At 38.1% G+C, this 19,667-nt stretch overlaps 1 protein-coding gene across 4 annotated transcripts in view; it reads left to right on the top strand.

Moving 5' to 3' along the window:
* Positions 1 to 19,667, top strand: part of KCNT2 (potassium sodium-activated channel subfamily T member 2) — a 211,238-nt gene that overhangs the window by 20,685 nt on the left and 170,886 nt on the right. The gene's annotated exons all lie outside the window — the stretch shown is intronic.

The raw sequence follows: 19,667 nt of genomic DNA, 5'->3' as shown, positions 1-19,667 counted from the left end.
GCATCTAACGTGACCTCACACCGTCTGTTGCGGCTCCGTCACTTGCAGCCGCACATGAAGTCAAAATGGAGGTTGGCCTCCGCCTCCTTCAAAGGTGGTGGACTTCTTCCTGACTACCATGTCTAGTTTAATGAAAAGAAGGACCAGGGGAGACATGATTGCAACGTTCTGATATCTCAGGGGTTGCCACAAAGAAAAGGGAGTCAAGCTATTCTCCAAGGCACCTGGGGGCAGGCCAAGAAGCAATGGGTGGGAACTAATCAAGGAGAGAAGCAACTTAGAACTAAGGAGAAATTTCCTGACAGTTAGAACAAATAATCTGTGGAACAATTTACCTCCAGAAGTTGTGAATGCTCCAACACTGGAAGTTTTAAAGAAGATGTTGGATAACCTTTTGTCTGAAGTGGTATAGGACTTCCTGCCTTAAGCAGGGGGTTGGACTAAAAGACCTCCAAGGTCCCTTCCAACTTTATTATTCTATTCTATCAATACTAACTAGAGCTGGCCATTAAAGAAGGAAGAGAACCAGTGCAAAACTGTCCCAGCCCCTGGAATCAATCCAGAATGCTATAGTTGATATTGATAGCCTCCAAGAGAAGGAGGACCAGTATGGAAACATCATTTCCATCTTGAGGCACCCAAAGGCCATCCACAACTGCAGCCTGTGCTTATCTTGGTACTTTAATCTAGCCTGAATACAAATGGAAAGGGTCTGGATAATCCATCTCATCCCTCCCCCCCCCCACCATCTTCTCTATAACCCTCCTTAAAAAGTTGTCTAATACAATTGGGTCAAACGATGGACTCTTGAGAAGGAGGCACCCCTCCCCCGAAGGCATCTTTCTCCCACATAGAAGCATTAACCTCTTGGACCGAACCACATGCAACTTCCCGGAAGTCCTTGACCATTCAGGAAGGACGTAAGTCCAGAGTTCAAGGAGCAGAACTCACAGTGACAGGGACCCTGGCCGCTTCCTCAGGATCAACAACTCAAATGTTTCCTAGATAACTGAACTAAGTTGTTCCCTGAGAAGCAACTTTGCCGGCAATTGCCTAGTTTAGTGCTCATAGTTGTCCTCCTTACTCAGAACTCCAACAGGGCCCTGGCCAGCTTAGCTACCGTTGTGATAAGAGCAGAGAAGACATGGTGGGCCTTCGTGTGGTAAACATGAATTAGAATGCCCAAGCTTTTACACTGAGGGAGTCAACCGAGCAACGAATAGGTTCCTATTTAGCTGTGAATTCAGAAAATGGGGTTAAGTTAATCAGGAAATGCAAACACAGTTTTATGTTCTCTGCTATTTTTGAAATCCAGACTCTTGCCTTTGTCAGGAATTTTGTGCCTGTAATCTCCTATACCTTCATTTTGATATTTACCTCCTTATAATTCTGTCTCAGAACACCACAAAACTTACTGTAAAACACCTCTGATGTTCTCTTTGCTAAAAAGACTCTCCCTTAATGGTGTCGCTTGCCATGCTCTCTCTTCCCATTCCGTTACCTATTAAAGAATTAATACTTGTCAGGCAGCCATTGTAGGTTTTTGTAAATAAGTGTGCCATTTCAGATTTGTGACTAAATATGTATTTTTTAATACTAAGAACTTATAACTGAAAAATGGGGCTGGTAATAAAATAACTTGTCAGGTTCTCTGTGCTGTTTATAACAAAATCCTTGGCAATGCTTTTATAGCTGACATCTGAGGATGTTTATAGTACTTCTAGCAGCACAAATAAGATGATCTGTGGATTTTCTGCTCTGCCTTAACACAGGCGGCACAATAACCATTTATCTAAATAAACTAATATATCTGTTACTCTGTCTTAGAATAAATATTATTAAGGTAAAAACACTTGATACAATCCCCGCTCAAGAGAGTTCACTTTTTCTCTTAAGCTCTATCTAGGTGGAGCAAGTTGGCTGGTTTTTGCTCCTTAACAGTTGCTGTCTAAAACAGTCAGAAGAATTTTAACTGGCAGGATCTGCCGTGGTCTCCACCCATGGAATGAGCACTAGTTGCCCATCATCCAGAAAGGCAATTTCAGCACCCAAAGATTCATGTTTTTCTCTAATTATATCATTTACCAGCCCTGTTTTTCAGGAAAGTTGTGTTGAAACGAACTGCACATTGACTGTGGAATCAAGGACCAAAAACATATTGTTCGGAATATCCCTTCCCCCCCCCTCCCTCCCGCCAATTAGTAGAGCAAAGAAAGAAAAAACGATCACAGTTGCACAGAGGGGATACATTTGCTCTCCCCCCCCCCCAGCCTTCATATCTCCCATAATAAATGCATCCCGTTTTAGGATTGCAATAATTAAATAGAGTCAGAAATTCAGTTAAACAATGTTGGCGTCGCCGTCTAATGTTGCCAACAGAAACCAAGTGTAGAGGCCCAAACAATAACCTGTGATTGATAGTTTATTTTATTTATTTCATCAAGCACGTATTATATAACACATATAAGTATAAACCTGGTTTTGGATACATGAAATGGATATGAATAAAAACAAACATTAGGACAGGGATGGTGGGCACGGGGCACTTACACCCACCCCTTACAGACCTCTTAGGGATGGGGTGAGGTCGATAGCAGGCAGTCCAAGGGGGATTTGGGGAAGAAACCACACAGAATGAGGTAGTGCATTCCAGGCATTGGCCTCTCTGTTGCTGAAGCCCTCTTTTCTGCAATTGAGTTTAGAGCAGTTTGCCTTAAATTTGTATTTATTGTGTGCTCTTGTATTGTTGTGGTTGAAGCTGAAGCAATTATTGACAGGTAGGACATTGTAGTGGATAATTTTATGTACTGTGCTTAGGTCAGACCGAAAGCAGCATAGTTCAAAGTTGTCTAACCCAAAATTTCAAGTCTGAAGGCATAAGGGATTCGGCTGCGAGCAGAGGAGCGGAGGAGGACTCTTCTCATGAAATATCTCTGGACTCGCTCAATTGTATTAATGTCCGATATCCGGTGTGGGTTCCAGACAGATGAGCTGTATTAGAGAATTGGTCTAGCAGATGTTTTGTATGCTCTGGTTAGCAGTGCAATATTACCAGAGAAGAAGCTACGCAAGATTAGGTCAACAGCTCTTCATGCCTTCTTGGCAATGTCCTTACAGTGGGCTCTGGCCCACTTAGACCGTTAGATATGAGTTCTCCAAGGTCCTTGACAGAGTGAGGGCTGCCTACAAGTTCCTGCCCACCCAGCTTGTATTTGGTGTTCTGATTTCTTTTGCCAACGTGTAAGACAGAGCATTTGTTGGTTGAGATTTGAAATTGCCAATTGTTCGGCCATTCTGACACATAGTCAAGGTCTTTCTGAAGAGTGGCAGCATTGTCGGTGGTGTTAAATAATTTTACAGAGTCAACGAAGAGAACACACTTGCTTGCAATATGATCGCAAAGGTCATTTATGTAAAGTATAAAGCGTGTTGGTCCTAAAACACTGTCATGGGAGACTCCGCTGGTGTCTCCCAAGGTACAGGATTTGATAGGGCACTATACCTATTTTGACCACTTGTTGCCTGTTTGACAGGAACACAGCTATCCAATTATGCGTGGCTCTAGAGATGCCGTAAGATTTTAGTTTTAGAAGTAGTTTATTGTGTACCACCGAATCAAAAGCTTTACAGACGTCTATGTAAATTGTATCTGTTGCTTTGCCTTGATTGAGTTTTGTAGTCCATATGTTTTTGCAGTATAGGAGTTGTAGATTACAGGATAATTTTTTCCTGAAACCAAATTGTTAAGAGTATGTTGTTCATTTCTAAGTGAAGGGTAATAGATTGGTTTATGACTGATTCCATGACTTTGCAGGTGATGCAACATAAAGAGATTGGTCTGTAATATATAAACAAACAAACAAACATAAATAAAAATATTTAAAAATAAATAGTGTTCATAGCTGATGTTTTTTCATTCATTGGCAACAGACCAGTTGAAACAGGTGTTCAAGGTGGCTACAAGTTGATCCTAAGATATGTTTATGAGATATTTGGAGAAAGTCTCAATTGCAAATAGAAGTTAGCATATAGGCAGACATCTCCTTACTTATTTCCTGATTACTGTGTCAGAGGAATCCTGATTCTGCTAGCAATATGTTCCAGCAGCTTCAGTTGCTTCTGTTTTTTTAGGAGAGAAGAAAATGAATTTTACTACATCATCATCTTCAGCTGTGTTCTGTCTCAAAGATATGATGGCTTTAAACTCTTCTCTGACAGCTGGCAGGTAACCCACTATCTTCTGGAAGTCCTAAATCCTCCTCAGAAGATTATCAGAGGCAGATGTGACCATACGTTCATTAGCTCATCCCTGCAAAAATGTCACCCTCATTTTTCCCCTGAATAATAATAATTATTATTATACAATTGTATCACAGCGGCCAGTTGTTTCGCCGGATTTGGCATTGATTACTAGTCGGGCCCCACCCAGGGGCCTAGGACGTCATAACATATTTTCGTAATATGCGTGCAGATCCAAGCAGTGCGGCTTTTTGCATTTGACTGATGGTGATTTTGTCAATTTTTAACTGTTTTAAATGTAATTCCAGTGCTTTTGGAATAGCACCCAGTGTGCCAATTACCACTGGAATTACCACTGCTGGTTTGTGCCATAATCGTTGAATTTCTATTTTTAAGTCCTGGTATTTTGCGATTTTTTCATGTTCCTTCTCGGCGACCCTGCTATCACCTGGTATTGCGATGTCTATGATTGTGACCTTATTTTTCTCAACCAGTGTGATGTCTGGTGTATTATGCGCCAGTATTTTGTCCGTTTGTATACGGAAATCCCACAAGATCTTGACCATCTGATTTTCAGTGACTTTTTCAGGCTGATGTTCCCACCAGTTTGTTGCTGTTTTAATATTATAATTTTTGCACAAATTCCAATGGATCATTTGTGCTACTGAATTGTGCCGCAATTTATAATCAGTCTGCGCGATTTTTTTACAGCAGCTGAGTATGTGATCAACAGTTTCATCAGCTTCTTTGCAAAGTCTGCATTTGGCATCATCAGAGGATTTTTCGATTTTGCCCTTAATGGCATTTGTGTGGATAGCTTGTTCTTGCGCAGCCAGGATTAGTGACTCTGTTTCTTTCTTTAATGTACCTGTTGTTAACCATAACCAAGTTTGTTCACTGTCCACTTTATCTTTTATTTTTTCCAGAAATTGGCCATGCAGTGCTTTGTTCTGCCAACTCTCCATTCTTGATTTTATCACATCTTTTCTGTATTCTTGTTTCATCTGTTGGGCCTTCAGTAATTTTTTGTTCTTTACTTCAATTAATAGATGTTCTTGACTTTCTTTTAAATAATCAGCCATATTATTATTATTATTATCATCCTCATCATCATATTTTGTATTTTCTGTGTTTTCTTACTGTGCAGCTCACAAACCCTTGCTCAACCTTAGAGGTATAAATACTCAAAATAAAACATCTGATGAAAAATGTCATAAATATTTTAAATGTTTAAAAGTTCAAAATGCTTATGCTTCTTAGCTGTTCTTGTTAGAGAAGATTGATCTACCTGTTTCAAGGTAGCATATTAATTTTGTAACCTCTTTCTCCCCTGATATACACTTACATTTATAGACACAGCGGTACATATATCACCTTTAAGCTTGTCTATCTACAGAGCATTCAGCCCTGCACACAAACAGCCTCAACCAAACTGCTTTTTCAGGCTTTCTCCCCAGGGAATTGAGCCTAGTGGATAATTTCACTTTGAATCTCATTCATGATTGAGTGTCAGAAACATCCTCTAGAGCCGAGGTGGCTCAGTGGTTAGGGTGCAGCACTGCAGGCCACTTCAGCTGACTGCTATCTGCAGTTCAGCGGTTCAAATCTCACCGGCTCAGGGTTGACTCAGCCTTCCATCCTTCCGAGGTGGGTGAAATGAGGACCCGGATTGTTGTTGGGGGCGATATGCTGACTCTGTAAACCGCTTAGAGAGGGCTGAAAGCCCTAGGAAGCGGTAGATAAGTCTAACTGCTATTGCTATTGCTAACTTCTGCTACTTTAGAAATGAGAAGGAAATATTTTAGAGTTATGCCACACTGAATAAAAATAAATAATTGCTTAGTGTGGTGCATTTTCTGTGAATTGAGGCTACACTGTACATCGGGGTCCCCAACCCCTTGGCCACATCCCACTACTGGTCCTTGCCCTGTTGAGAAGTGGGCGGCATGAGCTACTTGAACCAATTAGATGAAGTTGTCAGGAAAGGTAACATAGATACCTCCGGATTGGTTTTTTTTTCCATTGCAGTGCTCGGTTGTATACTGAGTAGTTTACTCCCACTTCTGTTTCTTTGTTGATTAATTATTACAAGCAGTTGTAAGTAGACTTAGGTCTTCCATGAATTGGTTCAGATACCTTGCTCCCCAAAGTGTGCTTATGTATGTTATTATTTATTTGTGATCAACCCCAAAAGATTAAATTAAAATTAAAATGTCCATGATGTACCAAAAATATGCAGTTTAATATCTTACAATAGATCTAAAATATGCTGCTATTAAAATGAAAAAGCTTTGTTTTTATTCCAATTTTGTCTTTACACTAGCACTATCCATTTCAAAATCTCATAATATTGATAACTTTGATTAAAAGGGGAAAGAACAACTATTTATTTAAAAGCTCTAGTCTGTCCCACCTAGATTGCAGGTGAAGCATTAAAGAAACAGGGTGGCAATTTGATTACCCTTTGTGGTGCCACAAGCAGAACAATTTTGATCATTATAATTCCATATTTTATACCAATAGGAGACCAGGTAATTATTCCTGTTCCACAAAGCAATTAAAACATTAACGAATTCATGGTGATGTTTTTGAAAATGTAAAAGCAACAGATCCCATTAATGTACTAAAAACACATTTTGTGAAAACCTCGCTCTCTGGGACGGGCTCCCATGCTTGGAAAGTTGGAAGGAAAAGAAGAAGATGGATTGCAAGGGGGTAGACTGATGAATACACAGGTGGAACAGCTGAAGGATCCGATTGGAGACAAATCATAATGGGAAAAACTATTGAGGATAGTGGCTAAGAGTTGATTAATGACTTGATAGCATATAAGCAAGCAAGCAAATTCTTTCATGTGGCAATCATGTGTGGAAGGTAGTATCAGTATTATAGATCAGGCTGTTGGTGGCATAAACCCCTTGGTGTACTTGCTTCATTTTTGTTCCTGGACTTAAACACACACACACACACACACACACACACACACACACACACACACACTCATCACTATGATATAAATTACCTGTATTTACATCTATTCTAAGAGCTAATGATTTGCTTTAGAATTCTTGCAGAGTAATCTACACATTTATGCTGGGGGTGGTGGGGTTCCTACTTCACACATACCGGATTAGAACACCCCCCCCCCAAACACACAAAGCCCCTCTGGTAAGTGGATAAGCTGTTTTCCCTTAGCTTGTTGGGGCAAGATTTAGTCAAGTCGTATTTCAGAATTGAAAATGATGTCCAGTTCAGATCTCCTTAACAATAGAAGTCTTGTAATCCTGTTCAGCAGATTAAATCATATTTACTCAGTTGATCCTTTTCATAGCAATAGAATTACAAATTAGGACAAGGACATGAAGGCTCATCTTGGAATCACATTAAAATACAAAGGCTGTCAAAGTGTAGGTGTTCTATTAACAGATCTGAAGAACAAATAAAACTAGCATACTAATAGCTTTTCTTTTCAGCTGCTAGTTAGTTGTTAAGCTCTGTAACTCCTCCAGAATTGGGAGTATTGGGCTTGGAGTTTAATATTAAATAATAATAAATAAAACTTAATATTGCATAAATAAGCTGCCCATTGTATATTATAATTTACATTGCAACATCAAGTGCTAGAATTAGTTGGGTACTGTGTTCACTGCAAAGCATCAGGTTTATTTTCATTTTATTCGGAAACAATAAATCTTTTTGTGTAGCATTATTTTTGTAATATCCCATTAATCTCCAAGAAACTCTAAGAAATATACTTGGATTAACTATTTTTAATCTTTTCAGTAAGCTTGTGACAAAGGCTAAACTGAGAAGACACCCAATGAGATTTCATGGATTAAATTAGATTTTACATGTGGGCTACAACATTACAAATCTCAACTTGTTTTCCACTCTGCTCTTTCAGAGTTTCTTCCAAATGAAGTGCTATTATATGGGGATGATATATTCTGTCGCTTCCTGTTTTAAGTACTCTGATGCTTTATTAATGCACTATCTAATGAAAATGGAGTGGTAGTCCAGTTATGTTTCAGAGAGGCAAAGAAATCCAAAACAGGCATTAGCTACATAATTGATTGTAAGCATTTTAGAAATGTTTATTGATTTTTTACATTGCACATCTGTTCTCATTATGAAGGTATCAGCCAACTTTTGAAATGGGTCTGACTTTTTTTATACAATAAAGTATCATGCAGAGATATTAATGTCTTCCTTTAGTTACTATATTATTCCCAAAGTAGGTTGTATAAAAGTCAGACTTGCAAGCATTAATGAAAATAAAATTATTTTGAAAGAGGGAGAAAAGAGCTTAAAGAGAAAAACTCCAGCAGAAAAAGTTTAGATGAAACAAAAATAATCTGAGAAACTGAATTGCTCTAAGTTATATTTTAAGGATTTATAATGGAATTATAGTGATATGTTGTAGAAATTGAAATGGAAATAGATGCTATAAATGTTACTATCCATGGGGAAAAGAGTTCAAAAATTACAGATGCAAACATCTAGATGTAAACTAGAATAATGTTAAATTATGACATTTTTACAAAATGTCTGTGCACTTCTTTAAATTATATGTGAATACTGCTTTTGTACCGATAGATAGATGATACATAGATGGATGGATGGATGGATGGATGGATGGATGGATGGAACTAGTGAATATAGTGCATTTATTCTTGAGAGTGGCTGTTTTTGTGGCTTACTTCCAAGAAAATGTGTGTAGTCTTTCTTCTCCACATCATCACTTTCTTGTCTACTGTTGCTTGCAAAGTTTCTGAGCCCAGAAAGATCTTGTAAAGCCAGGAATTGCACCTGTCACTTCCTTTCTCAAGCTGAGGATCATGACTGAAATGCTATTTACCATGAAGGTATTTAGGTGGCGTTCCTGATGCTACATAAACGGGGAGATATTCAGTCTTTTTCATGAAGGACATAGATTTTTCCTTTACAGACATATTTGATATTTTCCAAATCTGCTTATAAAATTGCTTAAAATAGTTTATACAACTAAAACAAAATTGCAATATATTAACCCTTAAAATGTTTTTTAAACTTCTTATAAAATATCAGGAACAGAATATTGATATTTTGTGATCCAGCAGGTAAGAATTCCTCTCATAGAAAACTTTGCAGAGCTGTAGGAATCTTTAAAAAAAGGATCATATTTTTCTTTCTCTAGTTTCAAATAAATTAGGAAGAATCATCAAGAGATCAACTGGGATCAGACAGAGAAGTTGTAAGATCAGACAACTGGAATAAATTCCCAGGTGATGCAAAGCCTCTCCCTAATGGAATTTACAATCTCAATACGGATTGGGTCTGCATGTTATGTTAAGTCCAAACCAAGAAAATATACTATATTTTAACTTAATACTTTTAGCATATTTCTTGGTTGAGTTTCCAATTGAAGGATCTGAAATATATAGTTGTTTGACAGTAAGATGTGTGGCATATAAATTTATATATATATATATATATATATAGATAGATAGATAGATAGATAGATAGATAGATAGATAGATAGATAGATAGATAGATAGATATAGAGATAGAGATAGATAGATAGATAGATAGATAGATAGATAGATAGATAGATAGATAGATAGATAGATAGATGATAGATAGATATCTAGTGTCACAACCCCTGGTAAGCCCCAATTATGGGAGGAAGCTAACTGCTTCCATCATCTGTCAATCGGCTCGTCACAAGAGTCCATCACGACAGAAACCCAATATTTTTACTGTTGCCTTTGTTATATTTGTGGTTTTTTTATTTGTGCTGATAAATAAATAAAGGGAGACTAGTATAGATCTATTTCAAGCTATTTATTCAAGCTGATGAGAGCTAAATAGCTTGAAATAGATCTATACTAGTCTCCCTTTATTTATTTATGAGCACAAATTAAAACACACACACACACACACACACACACACACACACACACACACATATATATATACAAGGAGGAGGGCCTTCTCAGCAGTAGCCCCGACCCTTTGGAACGAGCTCCCCGTGGAGATTCGTACCCTCTCCACCGTCCAGGCCTTCCGCATAGCCTTGAAGAACTGGCTCGCCCGTCAGGCCTGGGGATAGGATAGTTACCCCGCCCGAATGATGAGTGTTTGTTGCTTGCTATTTTATTACATGTTTTGTCCTAATGTCTGTATTCCCCTTTCCCAGTTTTTGTGTGAGCCGCCCTGAGTCCCCTCAGGGAAAAGGGCGGCCTACAAATTCTAATAAAATTCTAAATTCTAAATATATATATATATATATATATATATATATATATATATATATATATATATATATATATATATATATATATATATATATATATATATATATATATATATATATATATATATATATATATATATATATATATATATATATATATATATATATATATATAACTATCCTAAAGATACGAGTTCCAGCTATAAAAGAAGAGACAGGCATTGTGATCTCCAGAACTGAAATTATATTATCCACGTAGCTTTCCTTAGCTTCTGCTAACATCGTCAGAGTGTAAAAACTACCATAGAAGAGATATTTGCCTTTATGCATCATTGGTCAATTTTGCCATTGCAGAGCTGTAGGCCCATCTACCCACCTCTGTCATTTTTATTTCAGACATGTTAATTGATGGGGGCTTAACTCCTGTTGCTTCCCCTATCATGCACAGCTTGGTCTGCTCATCCCCAGGGAATGACACCGAGCTCTCCGATGGTTGCTTTAATGGCATTCTCTCCGCCCCCTCCCTTACACTATCGCTCCCCCGCCTCACAGGCACATTTGATATATATATCAACCAGATTCGTTTGTTGTTTTGCCTGTGATATTGTAACCGGGCCGGCTTGTTCCTCATTGTCCATTTCTGTTATGGCTTGACATAGCTTTCTTTGCTGAGTTCCTCGGCATTCGGCCCGGGCTGCCTAGGTCTCTGCAGGACAAATCTACATGCCCAAAGGGGGGGGGGGATGCCATTCATTTCTACTCCCCGATAGGAATCGGTCTCCGCTCATCCTGCAGGATATTTCCCGCTGCCTCAACGCTTGGTAAGCTGGTAGCAGGTCGAGGTGCCTATTGATGGAGTTATTGTTGGAAAACCAGGCTTTTAGTAGGCGTCCCCCTTTAGTTGCATCGCGGGCAACAACCTCAGCCTCTTGTCTTGAAAATTGAACGTGTGATTCACCTCCTCAGTGACAGGAGCTCCTATCAACTCCTGGATAAGGACCCCATGAGATTAAGAACCAGATTAATAAGGCGGCCGATAGACTTAAGAGCCAGGGGAAAGTTAAGGAGGAGGATCTAATAGTGATTCGACCAAGGGACTCAGCATGACACCGACCTATGGGGTTACCAAAGATCCAGAAGGCAGAGGTGCTCTTTGCTATTCAACAAATAGTATAGAGACACAATAAGCTAAGTTGAATATTGGCATCAATACAAACTCTTACATGCTGACAGGCCAATGTTAGGCTCCACCAAGGTCCTCCGATCCGGCGGGAAAATACTCCAAGCCGATTGGCCGAGCCAACTGACAGCTCCCTATAAAGGGGGTTAGCTGTCAGACAGGCCGGTGGTGGATTTGTAAATAGTTGTCTAATAAAGAGCTGTTGTTTGTCCCTGAAGCCTGAGTCTGTCTCATCCGTTCCCCAATCTAATATAAACAAGACCCAAATCCCTTTCCTTCTTAGCACATGGAAAACCACCACTTCCAGATCATAAAATTCCTCAAAAACAATGAGAACAACATCTCATCCATCAGTATCTGCTCATCAGATTTGTTTTTTTAGTGAGACAAAATATTATATTTAAATAATTATTTTTTCCCTTGATTGAAATAACGGGAGACTCATTTCCCTAATTCAAAGATCTCCTAATTTACTCTTTCGGGGAAGGCTGGGATGGTTTATTTACTTATTGAACTTGTATATTTTTTCTTTTTTAAGAAACATGTTAAAATGAACTTTGTCATTTTTATTTTATAGTTATTGGTACCAAGTCACTTATTATTTTTGCGTTATAAGTATTCAAACATTGGATTATTATTTTATGTTTTTGAAAGAATTATTTTGCCCATTTCAGCCACCTTGGAAACTTAAGAAGAAACACTGCAAATATATAAAGCTCAGAACTGTTTATTAGGAGCTTAAGTGTGTGTTATCTGCTGTGCAGGAAGGCTATGTCACGTGCTGCCAAGACTTTACTGAAAATGAATTAAGGTTTCTTCCATTTTAATACATTTCATAAAACTAAAGGTGTATTAACTACTACCTGTCTGAGAGCAAGAATTGGTAGGAATCTAAAACAATTTTATTTGCTGTCTTTTACCTACTTGAATGTTAATCACAATTTGAGAAAAAGGGAACTCAGAAATGTGCGTAATGAAAATGTGCCTTTTTCCTTTTATTATTGGTATTATATTGGACAGTGTGTGATGCAATAACTGAGTGTGGGCTGTCATCCTGGAAATGGTTGGCGTAAATCTTACTGAAGGCACAAATTAGATAAATGGCTTTGTAGAAATTCCTCCTATGTCTGTGTTAATTAAATGAATTAGCAAATCAAATATGATCCACCTATTTTAATGATAAATTGTTTAGGGGAAATCTAATTTTCTTTCAGGTAAATTTGGCATCTGCTAGTGCTATTAATATTTGATTAGTAAAATCATTTGCATTAAGTTAAAAAATGCAAGGAAACTTTTCCTCCGTGTATTTTTCTCATGGTCACATCGTTGCCTTCCAGATCCACATGTTTCTCTTCTGGATGTGTTGATTGTGAGTGAAGAAAGCCAATGAACCCGGAACAGTATTTCAGGCTAATTTTATGTTATGGCCTTATTTCCTTTAGGGCTGCAATCTGCTAAGATGTTTAATAGTTTATTCTGTTCTTTCCCTTTCAGTCAGCTTTCCAAAGAGTAATCGTGAAAAAACAAAGGAAATGGGCATGCTTAGTATTTAATTCTTCCAGATCTCAGCCTAAATAGATGTGAGACAAGAAAATTCCATTGAGCCATAAATCACAATTACTTATGTTAGAACTGCTACCATAAATGTGAAAAGAGGAACATTAAAAAAAAAAAAACACATTAGGCTTGCAAAATTCATTTGGAGGTTTTAATTACAAATCTGGTTTTGGGCTGTCAGTCTTAATATTACTGTGTTCCTTGCTTCCTTTCATTCCAGTTGAGAAATCTTCGCAACTGACCAAAAATAGAAAAACAATTTAATGTTATAAATATTATCCCATATAAGGTTACTGCAAATGTTATTAAAGCTACCAAAATGCTATTTGGGATTATGCTTTTTGTGATTATGCTTGCTCTCAAAAGCGTATCTCAGGTGTGAGAAGATCAAATTTTACAGGTATAACCAAATTTTCTATTAAGAACATGAATGCGAATGATCTTATTTATGTCCTCTTTTCTGTGGATGGTTTGTAGCTACCACTCTTGTCAGCCAGCTTCAATCACGCCAAAAATCCCTACTGAACCCTGTTTCCCAAGCAGATTTTTCCTTTCGTAGGCAAGCTGGAGTTTGACTGCCCCAGATAAATAAAAGAGTCAAACATCTGTCCAGGATTGTTCCTGCCTTTAGGCAGAGCAAAACACCTGTCTTGAGTGATCATAAACAACGAGGGTAGGAGAATTGAAGAGTCATCCGCTATCATTTCACTTCTGAAAAGATTCCTTTATTTTACTGATCGATTATTACTGATTAATCTGGCTATTTTATCTGATTGCTTCCTCCTAATGCATTTCCTGCAGCGCTTGTGAGGTCTAATGAAATTAAAATCACAAAGGCTTTTGATATGTTTGTGTGCTGTTGTATTTGTGTGAAGTATACTGCTAGTACTGCATTGGTAGGCTCAGAGTGCACATAATGTCTTGGAAGATTAGGTTTAGGGTTTAAGAGTTTCTCAATTCCTCCCCGCCTTGCCCTCGTATGTGATAGAAGTTGTCATTTTCTCAGTTTTTTTTAATCTTGTGCATTAGCTTAAAATATCAAATATCAATTATTTTACGCCTGCCCTGAGAGAGATGAAAAATTGACCTAGATTTCATAAACTGCTATTAGTAATGCTTGACTCAAAATATCAATTTCTTTAGAATACTTTTTAGAAAATAAAAATTATATTTTGTTACTGTACGTGCAGGCACTTGTTCATGTTGTTCACTACAGTTATTTAATTAAGTTTGTTCCCCCCCCCGCCCCTTCCTTCTCTTTGATTTTCTCTTCCACTTTGGACTAGGGCCTTTACTTTATAAACATATAGGAAAGTATTATTATTTTATTTGTACGTAAGTCACTAAGAAGCCTTTCAGTTGAGGGTCAGGGGAAATGCTTTTTATAAAGACATTATTCTGGAAACATCTGGGGTTGATTTGGAGATCTTATGACTTGGTTCATTCTGTAATGTGAAGTTTCCTGTTGTTGAAAATGAAACATCATTTCTGCTTATATTTTTGAGGATCTTACTGTTGTTAAGAAGAGCATTATCAAGCTGGATGAATGAAATGATATTTACCTAATTATCTATATATTGCCTTTACCAAATTTTAAAGCAGTTGTGTAATAGAACTAAAGATAGCCACTAAGATATATAATGCATGCCTATGAGCTGCAGTGGTGTGAGAGATGAAATCTATGGGGGTGTGTGATGGGATGACTACAGTGAAGTGGCCGTTTCTCAGAAAGGAGGGAACATATTCGAAGGAGAGGGGGCAAACAAGAGGCAACATAGATACTGCAAAATCCCCATTTCCTCCCCCCTCCATGGGTAGGATACTGCAAAATCCCCGTTTCATCCCCACTCCAGGGGAAGGATACTGCAAAATCCCCACTTCCTCCCCCCTCCAGGGGAAGGATACTACAAAATCCCCATTTCCTCCCCCCTCCAGGGGAAGGATACTGCAAAATCCCCATTTCATCCCCCCTCCAGGGGTAGGATACTGCAAAATCCCCATTTCCTCCCCCCTCCAGGGGAAGGATACTGCAAAATCCCCGTTTCATCCCCACTCCAGGGGTAGGATACTGCAAAATCCCCACTTCCTCCCCCCTCCAGGGGAAGGATACTACAAAATCCCCATTTCCTCCCCCCTCCAGGGGAAGGATACTGCAAAATCCCCATTTCATCCCCCCTCCAGGGGTAGGATACTGCAAAATCCCCATTTCCTCCCCCCTCCAGGGGAAGGATACTGCAAAATCCCCATTTCATCCCCCCTCCAGGGGAAGGATACTGCAAAATCCCCACTTCATCCCCCCTCCAGGGGAAGGATACTACAAAATCCCCATTTCATCCCCCCTCCAGGGGTAGGATACTACAAAATCCCCATTTCCTCCCCCCTCCAGGGGAAGGATACTGCAAAATCCCCATTTCATCCCCCCTCCAGGGGTAGGATACTGCAAAATCCCCATTTCCTCCCCCCTCCAGGGGAAGGATACTGCAAAATCCCCATTTCATCCCCCCTCCAGGGGTAGGATACTGCAAAATCCCCACTTCCTCCCCCCTCCAGGGGAAGGATACTACAAAATCACCATTTCCTCCCCACTCCAGGGGTAGGATACTGCAAAATCCCCATTATACTGTACATAATTTTTGTCAATATATTTAATAAATATGAATGTAAATAAACGTATTATATTTGTAAATTGTATTATGTTGAAATAAAAAAAAATATTACAATACTATTTTTGCGTTGTATGAAAATTTTTGTTGCTCCGTATAAATTTTTTAATCAAGCCCCCCCCCCCCCCCCCGGGTCAAAGGTGTCCCTCTTTACCAATCTGAAAATCTGGTCACCTTAAACATAGTCCAGAGCAGGATTGGAAGAAGATAATAAGGATAGTCACTCCCTAAAATCTCCCAGGGTATGAATAATAAAAGTTAGTCTGGCAAGTTTCTGTCTGTTGTATGAAGCAAATAAAGAACTGAATTCTGGCTGGATTGTTCAATGTCATTCTTGGGTTTAGTCTGGCAACTGGCTAAAGTCAGATTCTCATTGAACTCAGGAGACAATGCCCTGATTTATTCACAGTGCTCTAAACCATAATATAATTAGTTTAATGGACTTGTTATAGTTTGACTTCCTGAAACTTTAACTATTATGACCTGTTGAGAAAACCATAGTTATCATCTTGGCCTAGTGGGGAACTCAGCCCTGAATCACGATGGTCCAAGTATTTTTTTTCTCTTTAGCCTGAATGTGGAGTTGGAAGATAAAACGGCTCGTTGTGGCCAATTGGCTGTGAGGCAACTAGACCCAGCCAACTTCCTGTGGGACAACTTGCTGCAGGACAAGAGTTATACTAATATCAAGCAAATGTTGGAATAGAATCATTAAAGAAACGATGCAAAAGGAGGGATAAAATGAAATGTAAATGACAAAAAATTAAGTATTTGAAAATTTATTTTAAATAGTTAAATTGAATTGTTCAATTGTCCCATGGTGAGTTGTCTCATTCCAGGATAAAATTTAGACAGGTTTTCATGTGTGCTTTTTTGAGTAAAATATACATAAAGTATAAATACAGTGTAATATAATATAGAACAAAAATGGCAAGAGTGATACAATCTGTGGAATTTAGGGATACAGTTGTTGAATGATGTAATCTTGTGAATAATTGATCTAGACTCATTATTTAAGCAGATATGTTTAAAATAACATTTTAAGTAATGAAATAAATGAGATAATTGTATCATCATGTCTTTTCATTTAAATTTTTGATGGCTATTTATTTTGCCCTGCAAATTTTAAGTTTTATCCCCAGTTTATGATATCACCCATGACCCCTGAGCTTTGTTATGTAAGAGTCAGCAAGTACTTTCAAGCCTTATGGAAATAAACGAAGCTTGGCCTTGTCTGTGGACATTTTATTAGTTAATTTAATTTTGCGGCTTCACTTTTCAGCTTCTGGAATCTAAGAATCTGTTTTTCCACATCTGGTATTTCAGAATAACACCTATTTTTTAATGACTAGCAGTTGTTTCCATCTTGCCGTGTTATGAGGCAGTTCCTAAAGCAATAACTAAAGTTTATTCATGCTTGATGGAACTTTCTTAGAGTTTATCATAAAAAAGTGGATTCAATTTATTCAAATGGAAATATCAATTATTGTAGTCCACTATGTAAGTGGAAATAGTCATTTATCTTTTAATGTTTATTTTTGATTTAGTTCTTAGCTTGTATGAAATACATTTTCTATCAGCAGTAATGACTTGTCATATTCAATCAATTAGCAACTCAGTTTAATTATCATGTAAAGAAGTGAATCACAAACCTCTCCTTTACAATCTTCCCATATCAGCTTCATATTTGTCCATATTCCATATATTTTAACTTTATTTAATTATCTTTTCATTATCATATTCAATCAGTTAGCAACTCCATTTTATTGTCATATTTAGGAATCAACCCCTTATCTTAGCTTTATATTTTCCCATTTCACAATTTCTAGTTGTCTGATTTTTTCCTAGTAACTCTTTTGTCCCACTTCTCTGTTCCTGCCTTTTCCCTTTTCTTTGTTTTGACACGTCCACCCTCTTCAATTTTCCCCACTCCATCGTCAAATAGATCTTTTACATTTCTCTTTGTTGGGGCATAACCTCCTACTTCAATTTTCCTTATGTCGCTATCAACCTCCGAAACATCTTTTGTCTGCTTTTTATTCCCTTTTGTTGGGTCACATTCCCCCTTTACCATTTTCCCTGTACCACTGCCAAGCCCAATGGAGTTTTTTGTCTGCTTTTTATTTCCCACCGTTTCTACCACTTCATTCTCTCCCCCCCCCCCCACTTCCTTCCATTCTTCTTTAAATACCTGCTTCTCTGGGTTCAGAATTCTATTTAGGCTTGATTTTAATGATTCAAATACAAGCATTGTGTTTGAAACAATTCAAAGTAAGTTCTTTTGCTTAAGAGTCATTAAAATATTGAATTGAAACACATTTTGCACTATGTACAATGACAATATTAAATCATAGTGTTTTATGTACCATATGCCTAAGGGGGGGGGGGAAAGTACCCACCACTGATACATTTCTCCTTGTAAATTCTAGTAACGTCACCAGCACTACAAGGTTTTCATCAAATATTATAAACTATAAACAGTAGTGTAAACATCTAAATACCATTGAAAACTAGCTACCAAGCATCAAGGGGTACCACTTTAATGTTTATGATTTGCTCACCAGAAAACCAAGTCTGATAAATTAGGTGTAAAGCACTAGTATGGTGAAATTACATATATAGAAGGAGAAACCAGAAGCAAGTATAACAGAGCAAGTTATATTCCGTATTTTTCAGAGTATAAGTGCATCTTATACACCGAATACAGCATTTTCTGCCTCCCGAAGCCCCGCCCCTTCACCAAAATGGCCGTGCATACCCTTCTGGAGGCTTTCAGGGGGCTCCTGGGGGCTGGGGAGGGCAGAAATGAGCAAAAAAGGGCCGTTTTTGCCCCCCAGGCCCCAGCAGCACTCTATAAGCCTATGGCATAAGGCTATGCATGCAATTTTTTTGACAAAAAATGGGCCCATTTTTATAAGTTGAATCAATCAGTAAGCTATAAATGAAATGATAAAATTTACCCATTTAAACGGGGGGGGGGGCTATGCAGGGCACGGTTTCAGGTTTTTCGATCTATTAATCAAACTGGATATTGTAGAAGGTAAAAATAGAAAATGCAAAGACTTTTCTCTCTCTTGGGTAACCTTCCACTGCCCCTCTCGACATGAGAAGACTGATCATCTGTCATCAAAAATATAAAGAGACTGAATAGATCTTTGAATATGGATAAGCCTCTCTGCTGGCGGTATAATTCCACCTTTGTAGTAAAGAAATAAAATAAAATTATTATCAATGCATATAAATCATACTCTGCAGTAAAATTTAATTCAGATGTGGATGATGTTCTTCACAAACCAAACATTACAACCGGTTGGGAGTGCAGATCCGCCTTTCTTTTTCCCTTCAGAGCCTTTATGGTTCCCCTTATAGAGTCATCACTGGTGCAAAATTGTTACGGCTTGTTGCTTAACAACTGAAGTTACAACAGACTAAAAAAATAAAGATAGTTATGACCCATCCTCAAAATTATGACTGCTGCGCCACACACACCCACCCCTCCCGCAGTCACATGATTGCATTTCAGTTGCTTGGCAAACAACTCACATTTTCAGATCACATTTTAGACTTTTTGCTGTTTTCTGACAAAAAATTGGATAAGGATTTAGGACCATGCGCTTAATAACTGTGGTGACTCTTAAAAAACCATTGTAAAAACAATGGTAAAATTGGATTGGATCACAGGGCGACTCAATTTAACACCACGATGACTAAAGTTTCAGGTTCAATTGTGTCTGTGTAAGTCAAGGACTGCCTGTGTTTTTCTGATACGTTTCTTTAAATTGCAATATTAATA

This window comes from Thamnophis sirtalis, unplaced genomic scaffold (genome assembly GCF_051295495.1).
Source record: "Thamnophis sirtalis isolate CommonGarterSnake01/CBP01778 unplaced genomic scaffold, rThaSir2_p1.2 scaffold_7, whole genome shotgun sequence".
NCBI lineage: Eukaryota > Metazoa > Chordata > Lepidosauria > Squamata > Natricidae > Thamnophis > Thamnophis sirtalis.
This window is presented reverse-complemented; position numbering and strand designations above follow the sequence as displayed.